The sequence below is a fragment of the Silene latifolia genome, chromosome 10 (assembly GCF_048544455.1).
Source record: "Silene latifolia isolate original U9 population chromosome 10, ASM4854445v1, whole genome shotgun sequence".
In the NCBI taxonomy this organism is placed as follows: Eukaryota; Viridiplantae; Streptophyta; class Magnoliopsida; order Caryophyllales; family Caryophyllaceae; genus Silene; species Silene latifolia.
The window spans coordinates 20,037,622-20,046,892 of NC_133535.1; positions in this window are offsets into that span (position 1 = coordinate 20,037,622).

Below are 9,271 nucleotides of genomic sequence, written 5' to 3' on the forward strand. Positions count from 1 at the left end.
TATGACGAACATTATCTAAGATATCTTTCCTAATCCACATTTTCTTAACAACTCTTATGTTTTGATCTTGATGACTTAGCCGTTTTTCACAAGCATTAAATACATGTCATGTATGTCCACAAAATTTGCAAATGATATATTCAAGTAAGCCCACGTACTTATGCTTGCGAAAATCTCTCTCACTGGGTTTAGGTTTCTTAGCAATTCCAGCACTGGCGTCATTCTGTTTTGAACAGTCAGGAGGAGTGTTTACATTCTATTCAGGAAACCAAACAGTACGGTATTGAGAACCCTTTTGTCTGAAGTCAGAACGGAAGTCATAGCCTAATCCGAGTTTATTTGTGTTCTTAGATTGATTAACCAGAAAATCAAGGACCGTACCACTACCTTCTCATTTAGCAACAACATTTCTCGATTACTGAAATTGATTTCCAAGTTTTCGACTTTTACTAGCAACTTTTTTTTTCTTATCAAGAAGAGAATTGTAGTCAAGATTAAGTCTATCAAACTTGGAACAAATTTTAGAATAGGAATTTGAACTAGTAGCATGCATCCTTTTAATCTCATGTAGTTCCTTAGTTAAAACGTGGATTTTGCTAACATGAAACTCGTTTTCAGCTGTGAGTTCAGATTGAATAGTCTGGACGGCTGTTTGTTTTTTAAGGTTTTTCAGATTATATTTTAACTCAATGTTCTCCTTCGCTATGCTTCCAATTTCGAATTGCATGGCATCAAGACGCTTAGTTTGTTCCTAACTTGTGTCCAAAGTCTCATCAAGTAATCTCATAATTTTCTCCTTGGATAAGGACCTAATCTTAATTTTGAAATTAGAAAGACTTACCTCGTCATCAGATTCACTATCAGAAGCTTCTGAGTGAGCCATGAGACACCTAAGAGAATCATCATCCCTCTTTCGTTTAGATCTTGCCTTATAGGTGGACCTTAAACAGAACTTTTTATCTTTTTCATCATTTGGAGGTTCCTCGTCTTCTGAATCAGACTCACCCCTATACAGCAGCCATCATTGCACGTTTCTACTCTTGCTTAGACCTTTCACGTTTATCTTTAGATTTATCTTCTTCCCATTTGGGACAATTTCGGATCTGATGATCTCGCTCACCACACTTAAAACAACCCATTCTAGACATAGGACGTGATGAGGAAGACGAAGAAACAGATTCTTTTGGCTTATAACTTTCGAACTTTCCTTGATTTTGCTTTCTAATTATTTGAGCAATTCTTTTAGATAGTAAGGCAACTTCCTCCTCAAGATCACTTTCATTATCACTTGAGATAACATTCAAGGCTAGTCCCTTAGCTTTGGGTTTCTCTTCGGCATCATTATCAAGAGTTATTTCGTGTGCCATAAGAGATCCCATTAAAGCTTCATAGGTGAGAGTGGTTAAATCCCTAGCCTCTTTAATGGTTGTGACCTTTTGTCGCCATTTCTTGGTAAGACTTCTTAAAATTTTATGGACAATGTCCACAGTTTCAAATTGTCGGCCAAGATTTGAAAGTTCGTTAGTTATATTTGAAAGGGTTACTTAATGCGAATACTACAAAATATTAATGACCTTCTCAAATTACTCCAAACTATAATTTAACTCGGATTATACCCAACTATTACCCTTCTCCTCTTCTAATAGAATTTGTGGAATGACTACCTGTTTAGCCGGTTTACTAACTTTCTCCTCCTCCAAACTACATTAAATCCTCCTCTTATGGTCAAAAACACCATTAAACCATTTAATCATGGTTGTGTGACCAGTAGAGACAATTTTAGTGGATCATAAATTTGTAATCTTGTTCATTCATCATTCCCAAATTTTTACGATCGTCTTCGTATCATCAATTTGCAATTCCTCCCAAACCCTAATTTTTCAACTTATGTTATTATCATCGTGTCCATTCAATTTCTCTATTCTTCGTGAAAAATTTTATAGTTGTTATAATCTTGTTTGTCTTAACTCAACAGAATATGAAGAGTTGCCACTGGAATCAAGCGTTTGATTAGTCAATCTCAATTTCTCGGCATTGTAAGTTGCAGCGATTTCTTCGATTGATCCGGGAAACTCAAAAGAAGAATAATAGCCAATCCCCAATCGCAGTTCTCGAAAAAATATCATTATGATTTGGCACGATTGTATGTTGTAGCGGTTTTGATAAGTTTGGCATGATTGTTGAACCAATATAATTTGTAAGATGCCCGGATGGTATTTTTATATGGGTTCGGTAATTTAATGAAGTTTTGGTACTTTATTGTGGGTTTTACCAAGATGAACATATCGTTTCCTGGTGAAGCTCTGGAATCAAGATGCCTTAAAAGGAAAAACGGAGGAAAATTTTATTAATGGGAGATAATCAAAGGGAAAATAAAGGAAATTAAATAAAGGTTGTAGTTGAGAAGATAAAAATGGAGGAAGGTGAGATGAGGATGAGGGAAAACATAGCATATTTGTTGTAAATAGAGGACGAGGAAGTGAAATAATTACAATTATAAGATAAAAGTGGGTCCCCCCAAAATAATTCACCGGTTACTTCCGGTCAAACAATACATAATTCTAGTAGAAGTTGAGAGAGGTAATAGTTGAGTATAATGTCAGTTAAATCGTAGCTAGGAGTAATTTAAGAAGGACACCAATAGCTTAGTGTATTTGCGTGAAGACATAATCTTTATTGGCTCATCCTCGTGCATTCTAAAGGACTCGTATTATTGCATTAAGAGATCGATACGTTGTTTCTTTACTTGCACGGTCCCCTCATGGGCTAGTGCTAGTGCTAGTGCTAGTGCTAGACTATCCCATATTTGTTTGGCCATTTTACATCCTGCAATACAACTAGTTTTAGATTCGCCAGTTCCGGATTGCCGGAGTGATATGGCTCTAGAGTTCTTCTCCGCCGTTTCGTAATCATCGGATGTGTAGTCCTTGGGTGCTTTCACACTAGTCACACCATTAGCATTGGTGGTAGTGATAGCGAGTGGACCATTTTCGATGATTACCCAACATTCATAATCTGTTCCTTTTATGAAATGCATCATACGATTTTTCCACCATCCATAGTCCGTGCCATCGAAGACATGACATTTGACAGATTTGGAATTCATTAAGAAACGAAAAAAATAAACTGATAAACTCAAGAGGATTAAAGTCTTTACGGTAAGGAAATCAAGAGCATGAGGCTCTGATACCAATTATTGAGTTTATCGATCCGGTACTTAAGGGGGGGGGGAGGTTGAATTAAGTACCCTTTTGAAAATTAAAACGAAATTAAAGCGAGTAGTTTGTTCACGTTCTTAATAAAACAGTATACATGCGAAATGAACAGTCACGGAGACTATTCAAACAATCAGAGTTGTGCTATACTGTTGTAACTGAGCGCGTAAATCAAAAGGCTACAAAATAAAACGAGAAAGGAAAAACAAACAAAACAAAAATGGCACGAGACACGAGATTTTTAACGTGGTTTGACCTACTCTCTAAAGGTCTACGTCCACCCTCTCTATTATTAATATTTACTTTATAACCAAACCCGATTACAAAGTAAATCCCCGCGATCAACCCCGATCGTGCGACTCGAGTACAACCCCGTACCCCAAAAGCACTCTCTCACAAAAACAGGATTACAACACAATTTGTCTTCTTATATGGTTCAATGATTAAGAACGATGGAGAATAAAACTAGTCTTATGAATATAAGAATTTAAGCACACGAGAATGGTTCACCAGACACGAAAACTATTTTGCAAAACTTGACTTCAAAACACACGTGAAAAATGGATTTGCAAAATAAAGTTTAAAAGTGCAAAATGAATGAATGCTCTGGTTTTCGTGAAATCATATGATAAGGTCAACTGAAAATATATAGGAAGATTGTTTGGTAACCAATCCTATATTTTTGGCAAAGAGTTGATACAAATAATATCTTTAGAATAAAAATATTCCAGAAAATAGTTTGACTTGTTTTGCAAGATAAATCCTCCAAATAATTTCAAATATATTTTTCCTCAATAACAATCAGAAAGTTCTTATAAAAATATCTTAGTCAAACTTTTATATTTTAGAAAATATTTTATTCGAAATCCTTTCTTTGCCAAATAAAATCAATTACATTTTTTCATTCTGTTTTGTGAACCATTCAGAACTGAATAGTCTTCGGAACCGTTCAGAACATGATCAAGTGAGCTTAAGAACTATACTCTTACATTGATGCTAGACAAAGACCGTCACTTGAATATAGTAGCTTCCATCCTCTTTAATTGATGTAGTCCTGATTTGCAACACTCACATTCTTGTCAAAACATTAATTGAAAGGGAACAAAGGATTGAGAACTTGCCGTCATCAAGAACTTTAGCTCAACAACTATTACTTTCTCCGTATTTTTCTTTATCTTAGAAATTGATTTTCAATGTAAACTTTTTACAATAATTTGACTCTAAATCTTTCTTACTTTTACATCCCAACATATTTCTTTTTGGACATTGGACTAGAACAAAATCTAGTGGTAATAAATCAGATATAGTCATAAATCTAATATTATCGGATATCCAAAATTTTTCAAACTACTATCCGATATTTGTTCCGTATCCGAAAGTTTCGGATCAGATATTCGATCCGAACAATTTTTTGGATAAGATATCCACTTTTTCAGATCGGATCAGTTCGGATAATCGGGTTTTTGGCTCAGCACTACTCTTGACTCTTGAGGGCAAATAAAGAAAAGTGAAAAAAGGTAAGATTTTTAGGATGGTAATTAAGGACGGAACTCACATAAGGTACTCTCTTGCGTTAATTAGTTAATGGATTTTTCAATCTATCTATCTATCTATCTATATATATATATAGATATATATATATATATATATATATATATATATATATATATATATATATATATATATATATAGTCAAGATCCGGCTAGGATTTGACGGTAATAAGGATAAGAAGAGTGCCATCGTGTCAATAAATTGACATGGAATCCATGTCCACGCTGCAGTTGAACACAGATCTAATCTCCGGTAATGAAATCAGAAAAACAATTCGCGAAATTGTTCGAGAGCTTTCCGACTTGGTGTTCGGTGTCGTACGCCGTCTTCGACAACAACCACAACACCTTACTCCTTCAGTCCTTTGTTCGTGGGAGTTGCGGTTGCGGCGCTTGAGACGTAGCGACTTGGACGTCTATGATTTCTGGGTATTATATAATAGGGGAATCTTGATGAAGCAATAGTGTTGTTTAAGAATATATGAAGCTGAGTGGGTTGGAATTGAATAGTTTTACATAAAATGCGTTGATTTCTGGCTATGCTCAAAGTGGAGATCGAGTCCTCTGAGCTTTTGTCTCGAATAAGTGAATCAGGGATGGACACTGAATTGGTTACTTGGAATGCAATGATTACCGGTTTTCGTCAAAGTAGTCAGCATGTGAATGCTCTTCATCTTTTTAAACAGATGTTAGTTTCTGGAATCAAACCTAATCATGTGACTGTAACAGGGGTGCTTCCGGTATATGGAGTAATAAGCTCGATTAAAAGAGATAGCAATTGATTACTTGAATTGAAGAATTTGATTTAGTTTTTTTGGTACACAAGAATAATAATTAATTTAGTGAAGTTGCAAAAATAATACTCCCTCCATTCAACAAATATCACCCCATTTCTCCATTATATGTAAGAGGTATTATATTAAAATTAGGTGATAATTGTTGAATAGAGGGAGTATTAGAGTGGGTGAATTGTGTAGCTATAATAACATTTTGTGTATCTAGGTAATTTTTTTCTTCTTTTTGTATCAAAGTTAGGGAAAAAATGTACCTAGGATGAAAAAAAATGTATCTAGTATAGTCAAAAGTGCATCTGAGATTTGGTAAAAGAAAAAAAAAAGTGTATCTACAATATTAAAAAGTGTATATAGAATTCTGGTAAAAAGTGCACTTACGATAGTCAAAAGTGTATCTAAGATATGGTAAAAAAAAAAATTATTTTGTATATATATATATATATATATATATATATATATATTCTAATGTATATAGTGCGTTCTCACCGTTCTCACCGAGTGATCGTTCTCACCGGATCCTAAATCTATATATATATATATATATATATATATATATATATATATATATATATATATATATATATATATATATATATATATATATAGAGGTAGGATCCGGTGAGAACGGTGAGAACGGTGAGAACACTCCTCCACCCTTGGATTATAGTGAAATGAACGGCTAATATTAAATTTTCAATTAAACCCATTACTTATATTCATCAGGCCCCACGTTTCCTTTGTTTTCATGGAACTTCGATCGCCATTTCTAATTATAACCAGACAAATCCAATTCAATTGTCAATCTTTTCAATTCGCCATTATTAACATTAAAGTCAGCCACCACTTAGTCCATCATTCCATTATTGAACACCTATCATTAAGAGCCCAAGTAGTCAGAGGTCCGGCAAGATTATCGTCAATAACACCAACAACACCTCGATCAGAATACTCCTGCACCGAGCAATTCTCGTCAACGCCAAACTCCGACTAGTCACTCTGAATTCCGGCATTCTTGTCGAACCTTCACTGTCAACGGCGACACCCCATAGTTGTTTGGTACAGGTTTTTCAGAACTCGCACTAATCGTCTTTACGCCGCCGCAAAGTGGGTTAGTTTGATCAAGCAATGTAGAGCAGTAACATTTAATTCGCACTAACAACGTCAACTGACTCTCGGCGGCGTCAGACCACTGGTCATATTTGCTTTCTTCGTCCAACCATCATCAGATCCATCACTATAGAAGTTAATCGGAATTAGTATATCTGGTTTATATTTTGATGTATCTGAAACCAATTTTAATGTAACTAATAATTAATTATGTGTATCTATGTTAGATACATTAAAATAGCGACTAGGTACATAAAATTTTAGAGTAGATACATTGAAATAGTTCGGAATCAAACTCGCCGACGATGTTATCGGAACGTCTGGACTGAGACATTGCCGGCATCAACCACCATTGTGCATCTCCAACTTCTCAAATGCCCGATAAGCACGCACAACCCATTTTTTAATCACACATTCCAGATCTATCACACATAAAAAACAAACTCATCCCTAACCTTCATCGGCTTCTGCCGCCGGAAATCGAATCACGACTGACGATTTGAGATGCAGAATAGGGGCGATGTGGTATGGGGAATAGGGGCGACGCCGGTGGTTATCTCCTCGCCAGCATTTTTTTATTGGATGTTTGTGCCGGAGATTGGTGTCGGCGATGAGTTCTAGCCGCCGGATACAGGTGGTGGTGTAGATGTGGATAAATGATGTCAATGTACCAGTGTGTTTTTAATGTGTTGGTAATGTGTGTTCTTAATAATAACGGGTTGGTAATGTCAGGTTCTTTAATAATCAGAAAACTAGTGTGTTCTCACCGTTCTCACCGAATGGTCGTTCTCACCGGATCCTAAATATATATATATATATATATATATATATATATATATATATATATATATATATATATATATATATATATATAGAGAGAGAGAGAGTCGGGATCCGGTGAGAACCCCTAAATATTTGAGGATTGAGTAACGGATACAATATCGCGCATTAAACTAAACAATATCACGTAAAAAAAAGGTAACAAAACAGACACGCACGCCTTTTCAAATTCATAACCGCAAGAGTTTTTTTTCAACTTCTCACTTTCTCTCTCTAAAAACTCAAAAAACCACTAAAATTACCGATTATTAACGCGAATCAACAACAAATTACGGGAAAATACTAATCATTGTTCAATTCAATTGCATTTTCACTGAAAATCAGGTACAATTTCTGTCTTAATTCTCTCGAGGACTTCAATTTTAGTGAAATCATTGTTAAAATCGAGTATTTGTTAGTTTAAGTATCAAAATTATTGATAAACTTCGTTAATTTCCAATCATTTTCATATAATTGTACAACTTCGTAGTTGTTAATTGAATGTTTTCCTGTTACAGTTGAAATTGCATATTTTCCTCTTTAAATCTGCTAAATTAGCGTTGAATATTGTGCGACTGCGAAAAATTAGGGTTCGACATTGTTCGAAATGCAAAATAAGTATTTCGTATTGTTTTTATCAATTAAGAATAGGTTTTAACATATTCAATGAAGAAATTTATGTTTAAACACTGTTCCATTGTTTATTTGTGATATTCAAAGTTCGACATTGTTTAATTGTGAAAAATTAGGGTTAAAACGGGTTAAAAAACTGTTTAACATAATAAACCGTTTAATTATTCGTTTGAACACTGTTTGATTGTGAAATTGAAAGTTCGAAATTGTGAATTTGTCAAAAAAACGGTTGCAAATTGTTTGAATCGCGAAAATTAGGGTTAAACGTTTGGTTAAATGTGAACGAGTACAATTTCATAACACTGAATTGAATTTGTTTGACAATGAGGTCCATGAATTGAGAGTTTCTGTTCAGTACAATGAATAACGTTGATATATGTGTTGGCAATGAGGAAGACAAACTTGTAATACTGTTACTTGTATGGTCTGATATTGAATCTGAATATTAGTGGTACTGAATCTTCATGAATTTTGTGTAGTTCTATTATTGATAGTGTTTACAAAAATACAAAACTGTATACTCCTTTAAAAATACTTATTACCAGTGACATACAATAGTGATGTTGTTTTGAATAAGGTGTGAAATTATGTCTAATGAAGTGTGATATTGATTCAGCAGAATGGACTTGACAGCTTCAAAACAACCTGAAAAAACATACACGAGAAAGAGGAGATCAAAAAATGATGAGGTTGAACAACCAAGCAAGAGGTCAAAAAATGGTAATGAAAATAAAAGTAAAGCTGACGAAATGGTGTTACAGGATGAAATTGAAGAGCATCCTGCCGTCAACAAAAAAAAGGGCCAACCATCAAAAAAGAAATCAAAGACTGATAGAAACAAAGATGCCGAATTGGTGGTACAGGATGCAGAGGTAGAGCAGCCTGAGGTCAAAAAGAAGAAGGTGCAACCGTTTCAAACTAAATGTAGGCCACTGAAATTGGTTGAGTTGATTGCAAACTTAAATGAAGAACAAAGGAAGGCTGTTTCTGATGTTGGCTTTGGTGGATTGTTAGAGTTGAAACTAACAAAAATTCCACATGGAATTCTGAAAATGCTGCTGAAGGCATTTGATCACACAAGCAACATGTTCAAAACAAAGAAATTTGATTTCCTGTTGACGAAAGACGATGTGCATGACATATTTCAACTTC